The sequence below is a fragment of the Lissotriton vulgaris genome, chromosome 10, assembly GCF_964263255.1.
Source record: "Lissotriton vulgaris chromosome 10, aLisVul1.2, whole genome shotgun sequence".
Taxonomy (NCBI): domain Eukaryota; kingdom Metazoa; phylum Chordata; class Amphibia; order Caudata; family Salamandridae; genus Lissotriton; species Lissotriton vulgaris.
Genome location: NC_141698.1, coordinates 648660691 through 648673077, shown reverse-complemented (window position 1 = coordinate 648673077; position 12387 = coordinate 648660691).

Here is a 12387-nt window from a genome sequence, read left to right as displayed (position 1 = left end):
GATGTTCTGACTTGCTGTGTCCATTGTACTGTATTTTCCATCAATCATTCTTCCCAAGCTTAAAACTAAAATGAGCCAGAGCAGGAGGAAAAGTACACCTAACACAATCCACAATTCAATCCATGGTGAAATCAGATATATTTCTCCAAGTTGATGAAAGAGTTCTCTTTTTTTTCTTTGAATGTTTTGTTTGCTGGCTTTTCTTCATGTTCACTAGGATCTTCAGAAAAGTCATCAAAATTGATAAAATAGCCAGAGGCAGTGCTGTCAATTTTTGGAATCGCATCAGGATTGTTATTAATCTTTGTAGTTGCTTCTTCCTTTGTCATATTAGTATAGTCAGAGGCTACATCATTGTAGACAGGTGTTTCTTGACGGACTGTTGCAATTTGGGTTTCAAGAGGCATAAGTTCCATGGCTTTGTTGCATAGTCTTTTTTTATTCACTGCAGGTTTATCAAATGTGATTAGTCTCTCAGTTTGAACCTCTTGAATTGTAGCAAGGTTTGGTCTTCTGCTACACCTTGGGAGTCCACTGGGCATACTACTTATTATTGTCCACATGATTGTGGTTTTACCAGGCCGATTGATACAACTCTGTTCTCCTTTTTACCAGCAAGGGGCGGTAGTACTACTGATCTTGTTCTGTTGATTGCTAAGACAGGTACTGCTTTTCTGTAAGAAGGCCAAATTCCTTCTTCACCACAATCTTTTCTCTGACCAGATAACCAATCTTTGGAATCCATACAGGTCTTGCTGGGACAGGTGGTTTTTCTTCAGTGGCCGTTGACTTTAGCTTTGTGTTACTCAAACTTCTTGTTTCTTTTAAGTCCTGTAAAACAGCCAAACGATCTTTGATATCAAAGGTTTTTTGTTCCACCACTGAAGTCTGACTATCGAGGTCTTCGATTATCATTCTAGTACCAACCAAAATTTCATACTGAGTGATTCCACCCAGAGAATTTCTTGGCAGATTATTAAGACTACGTTGGACATTTATTAGATGTTTGACCCACACATCACCCGAACCTAATACCCTCGCTGTTATAGATTGCTTTATGTCACTTTTTTCTTTCCCACTACCGCATTACCCTCAGGATGGAAGGGACTAGAGTACCACAACGCAACGCCCAAACTGGCCATGGCCTCCTTGTAAGCTCGAGAGCTAAACGCAGGACCCTGGTCAGAATGTAGAGTGCCGATTGCGTATGTGCCAATAAAGACTCACAAATCTTTTATAACAGTTCTGGTGTCAGCCGAGCACTGGGGCCACATCCAAATGAATCTTGTCCTAGTAGTTGTGGGGCCTCATCCGCCCATAGGGACGCCTGCGTGTAGACAGTCTAATGCTATCTAACAGAGGTGTCTGGGCTGGACTGACTGTGCTATTGTCAGTTACCTGGTCCGGTTCATAAATGCGATCTCTGTTGCAGTTCTGACAATCCATTGCAAAGTTATACATTTGCACGCTCATTCCCGGCCACCAGTACTTCATTTGTAATTCTATTAGAGATTTCAAGATTCCTTGATGTGTCAGACCCTGTCCCATATGTGCTTCTTGAACCAAGTAAGCTCTCCGTTTCCTTTTTGGGATTACTCTGTCCCCCACTCCAGGGATTTGAGCAAAAAGAACGGAGTTTGCATCAATTATGTATGTATTTCCGAGTGGATAGTTTAGAGGTAACGCCGCATAATTGCCTTCCATTGAGGCTTTTACTGCTAGTAGCATTTTACTGTCTATTCTTTTTTTAGAATGCTTAATTGTAGCTACGGAAGCCGTGTGGACGGCTGCCTTTGCGGCTTCATCAGCCAATGAATTCCCTGCAACGTGAACGCCATCACGTTGATGACTCAGTGTATGGATCACGTGAGTCTTTTGTAGTTCTTTCTGTAAAAGAACTACTTGTTCCCAAAGCATTTTATACTTTATTGTGCCACCTTTCGCATCTTTGAAACCGTTTTGAACCCAGTTCTGCAAGTATTCATTGTAAGACTGGACGCAGTAATACGAATCGCACACTATTAGTGTGGGGAATTCGCGATCGGTATTCTCAAGTGCCATATTGAAAGCCTGTAGTTCAGCTCGCTGACCTGTACAGTCTCCGAGTGATTGAGTTTTTGCGACCATAGGTCTGAATTTACCTTCGCGTCAGTGACCTTTTACAATCGCGCACACAGCACTATAGGCTTGTTTACCCCCAATTGCGGGCTGTGCTGATCCGTCTGTATATATTATACAGCCGTAATGTTCAAGAGGCAGAATTTCGGTCGGCAGAGGACATTCGTACTCGTATTGGAGAAATTCTTGTGTTTTCAAGCTAGGGTAAAAAACGTATTCAACGTCTGTTGCAGCAAGAGAATTAACCCATTGTATCCATCGTGGATGTAAAGCTTTAGTATTTGGAATGCTCGCTCTGGTCACTGCCTCTAAGGCAGGTACAGATGTAACGACCGATAAGCGTTTTCCCTGTGCAAGGGTTCTTTCTTTTGCTATAGCAGTTTGAACCGCTGCCAGAATTTTCTCAGCTGAAGTGAATTTTATTTCAGCTTTTGTGTACAAGTGTGATTTGTAAGCTATTGGTACCGTTTCACCTTCGTTATAGGTCAGGTACGTGAATCCGCATCTTCCTGGGATGACTTGGATTACAAGGTTGCGCATGTTTACGCGTGTTTGCAGCTTTGTTTTAGCTAACATGTCTGCTTGTATTGAACGTAGAATTTCTGTGTGTTTCTGAGTCCAATTAGTTTGTTTGAAATCAGGTTTTATTAATTTGTAGAGAGGTTTAACCCACCCAAACTATCTCTACCTAATTCTTTATAGGATTTTACAATTATTCTGGCAAGTTCAAAAGGTTGTTCTGCTATATCTGTTTCTTTTAATTTTTGGCGGACCGCCACTGATGCGGTTTGTCCTTTTATGTTGGCTACTAGTATAGCCGAGACTTGTTTAAAATCTTTCAGTAATTTCATACCTAGATTTAAAGCAGGCTCTGGACCATATTCATTTTGAATCTGTCTTAGTACATCTGGTATAACCACCATGTGTTTTGTGTAGATTGAGGCAAAGACTGTTCCCTAAGTTTCACAGTCTTCCACATGTGGTGCGATCCCCATTGCTAAACAGATTGTCAGAATTCTGTGTTTTTCATGAGGTGTACTATCAGGGAATACTGCCTCTATTTGAATAATCTTTTGATCCAACCAGAACGGAAATTGTTCCAGTTTTGCGGGTAATTTACCAATGACTGATTGTATAGTCCGTGGTGTAATTTTATTTGTATTCCCCTAGTGAGGGGTTTGCTGTGGAATTGTTATTGCTGGTTGGACTGTTAAAGTCCGCATGACATATTGGACTAATTGTCTATGTATTTTAATTAATTGTTTTACTTGAACTAACAGTTTTCTGTCTGACATTTCTTCAATGTCAGGATGTGGTGTATAGCTGGCTAGAACCGGCCATGTTGCTCCTGGTCTACCTAGTGGACGAGCCTGGTAATGTGATTTTTATGTTTTAGGGCGCCATTAAACCAGAGCTGATGCTCCTGGTAAGTTAGTGGAATTTCGACGTCCTCGAAAGGAACGTATTCCGCTGGAAGTTCCTCTGCTTTGTAGTAGTGGAACTCATGTGTCACAGCATTTGTTGCTGAAAAAGTTATCCATGAATGGAATACCTCTGTCTGCCGATACTCATGTGCCTCTACCACAAATATGACTGTACCACCTCTTGATGATACTCCATTATTTATTAGTTTGTAAGTTACACTCTTTCTTACATTTACCGGGATGATTACTGCATCCGGCTTGTTTTGCTGAAGACTTGTGTCCTCGGCTAATAGTTGAGTTGCTATTCTAGCTCTCCTCCTTTCGTCGTCACTCTCCGTCATTTTGTAGACTGAAAGTTTGCAGAGTATGTTTTCAAGGAAACAAAGATTAGGTGCACAATATTTTGGAACACTGCATTCTTCAACGTTGAATAAACAAAAAAACGAATACATATGATTCTCGTCCTATTTAGTTCTGGTGGATACTAACCTTTTACCCACTCCAGACGTCTATTGGAGTTTTTACGGAAAAAGGGGTCGGTGTGAAAAGCACGACTGAGTTACTCTAGTATCTAGCGTTAAATTATCGCCTTACCAAACGTTGGGCGCCATGTAGTGTAGTTCCTATATTCCCAATAGACTCTGCGCATTGGAATAACATAAACGATAGTTTAGACGTAGGACTGAAGTTGACTAGGTCTCTATTGAGTATGTTAGACTTAATTGTGAATGCCAGCTAGCTCAGAGGTCACTAGAAACTTTCTTGAATAAAGAAGGGATTAGTTTCTGACAACCATATAACATGACAACTTTGTTCCCCAAGAATTAGAAATATATCTTCAGAGTCGCGGAAACAATAGAAGGCTATTTCACTCAGTCAATCGTGCATGCTTCGTTTCACCAGGGTTTTTGCAGAGAATTAGAGAGACGGGCATTTTCAATAAAAAGATTATTTATTGAGCAGTCTTCTTTCTTATGCATGAGAAGCTAATTGCAACAATCGTAATACTTGCTATGAAGTAAAGTGCGTACAGTAAAAGGAGTATTATGAAATAATACTGTAAAAGCATTATATGGTTTCTAAGCCATAAGATACTTAAAATAGATAAAATACATACAATGATAAATAATGACTAAAAGTACTCAACTGGTGCATCTAAAATACGCCTACCCCGGTGTACCTAACCTAAGTCTAGTACAAGGGAAGAAGTAAGTGAGGTGTAGCTTGAGTTAAATAGTTTCTGCCAAGAATCTATCCAAGAATTCTCTAAGGGCCTAATCAGCTCCGTACCTTGGTTATAGAATGAAGGAGGTCCTGTATCTCTCTCTCAGGACTCTATCCCCCAGTAACCTGCAAGGGTAGCAAGGAAACACTGGAGCTGGATTTTTCGGCAGGAGAAAAGACAGCGTCTCTCTCAGTGTGTCAGCTGGAGGGTCGGCTTCCTTCGGTACTCGATACAGCAGGGCGTCGGGCAAGTAGTTAGTCGATCTGCTCCAAACCACTGTGTGTTTGCCAGAGCAGATGTGGGTATATTTATACCTGGAAGGTGCCGAGTTTGACGTAAGGGTGGGCATAATAACGTCACTAAGAACTCAAAGTTCTTTACACACTCCAGGAAAACAATACTGAAGCAGGGGGAAGTCCTGTACTGCTGAAGGCTAGTTGTCTTCAAGAGCTCGTTGTACTCTAGGAGCTTAGTGGAAGTAGCCATGACGCATTTGGACTGCATTGGCTGTGCCTAAATATGGTTATGATTCTTATGCCTATATAAGGATATGATAAGGTATACCTATATAAGGGCATTAATCGGGAAAATTACACTAGAGCCCTAGATACGTTTACAACAATACTCACCTCTCTTTCAGACATCTCTCAATGGTGACAATCATACGTAATTTTGATGCACGGCAGCTGATAGGAGTGCATATTAGAGCATGAAGATGCACTGCTCTCTGTGCCAATACCTCTCTTTTTTATCAGAGATCCCTACAGTGTGGATAAGACTGATCCGTCTACCGACACCTCACTGTTGCATGACAATTCAACATAGCTGCATAACAAAATAATTGGGTTCTTCAATCCCAAGTGTCTGCAACATAAAAGACGTGCCTACTACCAGAGAGATATATATACATGCAGCAGCATTTTACAGTCCCTCAGGATGGAACTGCCAGTTTTGGTGGATAGTGCAACACAATAATAAAACTGAAACTTATAATACGTAATAGGCAAAGAAATCAAAAGTAACTTAAACAGTTTTATTACAACAAAATGGTTTAACAGCAATATAAAACAACAACGTAAGTAACAAACTATATGAACAACTTTGAAACAAACAAAAACAACCAACTATATAACGTAACTTTTTTTGACACCCATCGGCAGGCGTCAACGTCTCCCCCTTTTCGCTTTTCCTACTGCATTTTGATTCATGTAGCACTTTTTTTCCAGTCTTTTAGCCACCTATGTTAAGCTATTGTTGATGTAGAATTACACTTCATCAGTTCTTTCCATTTGGGATAACTATAGCCATTTATGGACTGTTCACACAGATGCCACTATTGGTTTGTGTACCTTATGTCCGTACAAGAATTGGACACGGGATAGGATCTCGTTATTGGTCCTTGAAATCCTCAAAGTTGTTTTGATTTTAATTGTGTTTGTTGTGCATGTAATGCAATGTGATGGGTTATATATGTAGGAGAAATGAGACATGTGAGTTTGATTGAAAGTATGCTTGTGTGTGGGTTGTGAGTAGGAATGCTCCAGAGTGAGTGTACATATCTCTAAACACTGAATGTTATGTTTTTCTTTTCTTATCTTTATACAATGGTTTGTGATCAAGATACACAACTAGAGATCTTCAATAATATGTATTCAACATATTTGCCAAAGTAAAGATATTTGAAAAAATAGATATTGTTTTCTGATATAAAATTATTTGAGTTATATTAGTTTCTCTGAATCACAAGGCTCCACTGTGACTTCTAAGCACCTGAGATTTCCTTTGAGGTATTCCGCTGTTAACCGCGGCGGCAATTCTGCTGCGGTGTGGCAGTTTAGCGCAGTGGGAGGGTCCGCGTCGGCTAACGGACGTGCCCAGCACTACGGTGGTAGGGCTCGCGACGGCCTTTGGCCGACGAATGCACGCAACGGGTAACGTTTTTAGTAAGCAGTATAGTTGTTTATGTTGGGTTCTGCAGACACCTAATCCCTGCCTTACTATTTTGACTCCAGGGGCCCCCTTTCTTCTAAGAAACAAATACAAACATGTATGGTTATTATCGCTAATTTATAAATCCTAGTATATGGCTATTTCAAGAAAACACCATTGTTGTTATGTTTTCAAATGCAATAGGCATGGAGTACATGAGACATTGGCTAGTGATATGAATTGGGAGTTATGTATTCAGTATATTCTTCATTTATTTCTCTTAGAGCTTAACATTATTCAGCCCAGCCAATGTGTTTCATCCATCAGGGTTCAGACAATATTGTTTATCGTTCAGATAATTTCCTCTATTTTTAATCACAGCACAGAAAGGTTCATAGTAGAGTTTCATTAATTCTTTTTGTTAGGCTTGGCCAATAATAAGAGAGTGTCAATACTAACTGAGTCATCCACTTCAGACCTCCAAATTAGGCAGATATTTGTTTTCAAAAGACAAAATGTCCTCTCCAGCCCAACAACGCAAAACCAAACGTCACTCCGTTTTGTGTTGTTGGGCTCAAGAGGACATTTTGTTTGTTGAAAACAAAGCTCTGCCTAATTTGGAGGTTTTAATTGGATGACACAGTTGGGACTGACACTCTCACCTTTGCTAACACAAACCACAGTGTTTAACACTACAAATCGCAATATCACCACTCAAACACCTCATAGGACTAAAGTGTATGTATAGTGAAGTTCAATAAAAACTTTGGCTTGTATTAACACATTCCATAATCTTTCTTTCATAGTTTGGCAAATACTACTTGCATTACTTATATACACATGGAACACTTCATTTTCTACACAATATCCAAACCTTGCTCACACCTCTACATTATAATGTATACTTCTCAAAATCTTTATTAACACATCTACTCCTCCAAACACAGAGTTTCACTCTATGAACATGGTGTGGAATAACCAACATTAGTACACTTACTGACACTTCACAACAAATGTTATAAAATATATTATTAAATGTCTGAACTTGGAGTTCTTCCTTAAATGCAGATGAAGTCGCCAGTCTCTTTCAGCTCCAAATTAAGGCACATCTGCTGAGCAAAACTCAAAGAGACTTCCTTCTCCAAAGCGCCAAGGACAAACTAAGCTTTTTCTGGTTCTGAGGTCAAGGACATCACAGCATTTATTTAATGATGTAATAAGAATGGTAACTATTGGTTGGGCCTTGGCCCTATTTTTTTTACCTCCCACCTTCGATTTTGCAAGACTCTCTCAGGATCGTAAAACATCTTGTGGCAGACAAAGTAATTTTACATGCGGTTCTTGTGAGTGTCTTACGGTATCAAATGAGCTCCATGCGGCTACCTTCAATCCCGGAAGGTTGCACTCTATTCTCGTGAGACTCTGGTGGGATCGCAATAGATTTGAAGGGAAATAGTAGAATATGGGAATCACTACCCACTCCACTAAAAACCCTCTGTTGGATAATGGCTGTGCATACTTTAGTTTGAGGAGGGACAGCCTCAAATAAATGCATAGTAGGATATGTGCAGGGATTGACCTCTCTGCTGAAACCCTCTAATGCATAACAGAGGGTGTGCTGTAGGACTGTCCCATCAATCAATCAATCAATGACATTTATAGAGCGCACTACCTACCCGTAGGGTCTCAAGGCGCTTAGAGGGAGGGGGGTGCCGTTACTGCTCGAACAGCCAGGTCTTGAGCTTCTTCCTGAAGGAGAGGTGGTCTTGGGTCAGGCGCAGGTCGGCCGGGAGGGAGTTCCAGGTCTTGGCGGCCAGGTAGGAGAAGGACCTTCCTCCTGTTGTGGCTCTACGGATGCGTGGAATGGCGGCGAGGGCGTGGCTGGCAGATCGGAGGTGGCGTTTGGGAACGTAGAAGTTGATTCGGTTGTTGAGGTAGCTCGGGCCTTGGTCGTGTAGGGCTTTGTGTGCGTGGGTGAGGAGCCGGAAGGTGATTCTTTTGTTGACGGGGAGCCAGTGCAGGTCTCTCAGGTGTCCGGAGATGTGGCTGTTCCGTGGGATGTCGAGGATGAGTCGGGCTGAGGCGTTCTGGATCCGCTGGAGTCTCTTCTGGAGCTTGGCGGTGGTTCCGGCGTAGAGTGCGTTGCCGTAGTCCAGTCGGCTGGTGACGAGGGCCTGGGTGACGGTCTTCCTGGTCTCCGTGGGGATCCACCAGAAGATCTTCCGAAGCATGCGCAGGATGTTGAAGCACGACGAGGAGACGGCGTTGACTTGCCTGGTCATGGAGAGGGAGGAGTCCAGGATGAAGCCCAGGTTGCGTGCGTGGTTCGTCGGTTTGGGTGCGGTGCCCAGGGCGGGGGGCCACCAGGAGTCGTCCCAGGCGGAGGGCGAGGAGCCCAGGATGAGGACCTCCGTCTTGTCTGAGTTCAGTTTCAGGCGGCTCGTCGTCATCCACTCGGCTACCTCTTTCATCCCTTCGTGCAGGTTGGCTCTGGCGGTGGCGGGGTCGTTGGTCAGGGAGAGGATCAGCTGGGTGTCGTCGGCGTAGGAGATTATGTTGAGGTTGTGTTGGCGTGCGATGGCCGCGAGGGGGCTCATGTAGACGTTGAAGAGGGTAGGGCTCAGCGAGGATCCTTGAGGGACGCCGCAGATGACTTCGGTGGCCTCTGACTTGTACGGTGGTAGGCGGACTCTCTGTGTTCTTCCATCGAGGAAGGAGACGATCCATTCCAGTGCCTTCTCCTGGATTCCGACGTTGCTGAGGCGCTGCACTAGGGTGCGGTGGCAGACCGTGTCGAAAGCAGCGGAGAGGTCTAGGAGGATGAGGGCCGCTGTTTCTCCGTTGTCCATCAGGGCTCGGATGTCGTCGGTGGCGGCGATGAGGGCGGTCTCGGTGCTGTGGTTGGCACGGAAGCCGGACTGCGAGGGGTCGAGGGATCCATTCGTCTCGAGGAAGGCGGCCAGCTGTTTGTTGACGGTCTTCTCGATGACTTTGGCTGGAAACGGGAGTAGTGAGATGGGGCGGTAATTCTTGAGTTCGGTGGGGTCTGCCGTAGGTTTCTTGAGTAGAGCGCTGAGTTCGGCGTGCTTCCAGCTCTCGGGGAAGGTGGCGGTGTCGAATGAGGTGTTGATAATGTCCCGCAGGTGGGGTGCGATGACAGCGGCGGCTTTGTTGAAGACGTGGTGAGGGCAGGGGTCGTTCGGAGATCCGGAGTGGATGGAGTTCATCATGCGGACGGTGTCTTCGGTGCTGATCGGGGTCCAGGCTCGGAGGGTGGTGGTGGGGGGCGTTGCTGTGGTCGTGGCGTGGGTCGGATGGGTGCTGAAGCTGTTGTGTATGTCCGCGATCTTGTTGTGGAAGTAGGAGGTGAGGGAGTATCAGAGGTCTTGCGATGGGGTGATGTCGTTGTTTCCGGCGTTGGGGTTGGACAGCTCTTTCACGATGTTGAAGAGTTCCTTGCAGTTGTGTGCGTTGTTGTCCAGTCGGTTCTTGAAAGCCGTTTTCTTTGCGGTGCGGATCAGTTGGTGGTGTTTCCGGGTGGCGAGCTTGAGGGTGGTCCTGTTGTCCGGTGTGGGTTCCTTTCTCCAGACATTCTCGAGGGCTCGGCAGTTCTTCTTGGAGCTCTTGAGTTCGTCGGTGAACCATGGGGCTTTCTTACTGCCGGGTCTGCTGGGCGGGGTCCTCAGAGGGGCGATTTCGTCTGCGCAGTTGCTGATCCACTTCGTGAGGTTGTCGGCGGCCTGGCTGGGGTTCGCTGAGCTGGCCGGAGGGTGCTGGCTCAGGGAAGCGGCGAGCTGGTCGGCTGTGATCTTGTTCCAGCTTCTTCGAGCAACCTGTTGCTGGTGGTGGTGGATCGTCGTTCTTCTGAAGGTGAAATGGACGCATCTGTGGTCCGTCCAGTGGAGTTCTGTGGCGTGGCTGAAAGCGATGTCTTTGCTGGATGAGAAGATGGCGTCGAGTGTGTGTCCGGCGAGGTGGGTGGGGGTGCTCACCAGTTGCTTGAGTCCAAGGTTGGCGAGGTTGTCGAGCAGGGTGCTGGCATCCTTTTATACCTCTCTCTCAGATAACAAGTGTGCATAATAGTCAGTGGGAAGGGACAGCTTCTCCTTCCAGACCTCTTTCTCTCTCAAATGACGGGTGTGCATAGTAGTGAGTGGGAAGGGACTGCCCTTTCCTCTCAGACCTCTCTCTGAGATGACGGGTGTGTATAGTAATGAGTGGAGAAGGACAGCCCTTCCCTTCCAGATCTCGCTCTCAATGATGGGTATGCATGGCAGAGTGTAGGAAGGGACTTCCCTCTCTTTTCATGACCCCTCTCTCACATGAAAAGTGTGCATAGTAGGGTGTGGGGAGGGACTGGCCTTTCTGGTGAGACCTCTGTCTGTAATAATGGGTGTGCATAGTAGGGTTATTAGGCTAGACTGGCTTTTTCTTTAAGACATCTCTCGGAGATGATTGGTATGCATAGTAGGGTGTGGGGAAGGACTGCCCTCCCCTTTTAGACCTCTTTCTCAGATGACTGGTATGCGTGGTAGACTGTGTGGAGGGACAGGCCACTCTGCTGAGACCTCTCTATGTAAAGATGGGTGTGTCTAATGTGTGGGGAGGGACTGTCCTCTTCTTTTAGAACTCTCTCTCAGATGATGGGTGTGAATAGTAGGATGTGTAGAGGGACTGGCCTCTCTGCTGAGACATCTCTCTGTAATGATGGGTGTGCGTAGTAGGGTGTTTAGAGGAACTGCACTCTCCTTCCATACCTCCTTCTCAGATGATGGCTATCCTTAGTAGGGTGTTTAGATGAGCCACAAATCTTCTCACATCTCTTCTCAAACCAATGAACATAAATTGTAGAGTCTGATAAACAGCATCTCCAGCAAGACTCCTTCATACAGCAACAAGGGTGCATAGCAGAGTATATTCAAACATCACCTACTCCTTCCTACTTTTCATGATCACTTGGGAGTATCACAAGATCATCATTTTTTATTTTATTTAACCTTCTAATCATCACAGTACATATCTCTTACACACTTCCTCTAAAAAACAAGGAACACAATATGCATTCCTGCTTTAATAGAGTTTATTGAAAACTCACATACTCCATTTTACTTTTGACAAATCCGCTGGAGTCTGGTGAGAGCCTAAAAATGAGTTAAAAACAAAATGCATTTATTTTCTTCATAGTACATGTCCCTTAGACACCACTCTCTAAACCTAGTGGGACAGCATGCCTTTCTGCAGCCCCTTTGCATTGGTTTGTTTACTTCATTTCCAATTTTTCACAGTAAACAGTAATGACAGCCATTTTCTTTTTTTTGTGGAGTTTTTTATAGCGCAAACTAGACCCAATCGATCAGGTATCAGAGTGCTTTACACACCAATTTCGTTACAGATAGACACATTTATTTTTGTTAGGCACAGGGAGATTAAGTGATTTGACCAGAATCACAGGATGTTGAGCGTCGTTGCCAAGACTTGAACCCGGTTCCCCAGCTTCGAGGTCAACCACTCTAGCCGTAAGCCTACATCCTCTCTATTTTATTTCTAACATTCCAAAATCCAGCCAATCAGAGCGCTCACTCTCGTGAAAGTTGCAGGAGCCTTTTGCTATCACAAAACATGAAGGATCATGGAAAAAATGGGCCTCTCTCACAATCACAGAGTTCTATTTTTGATATTGAGACTCTCACA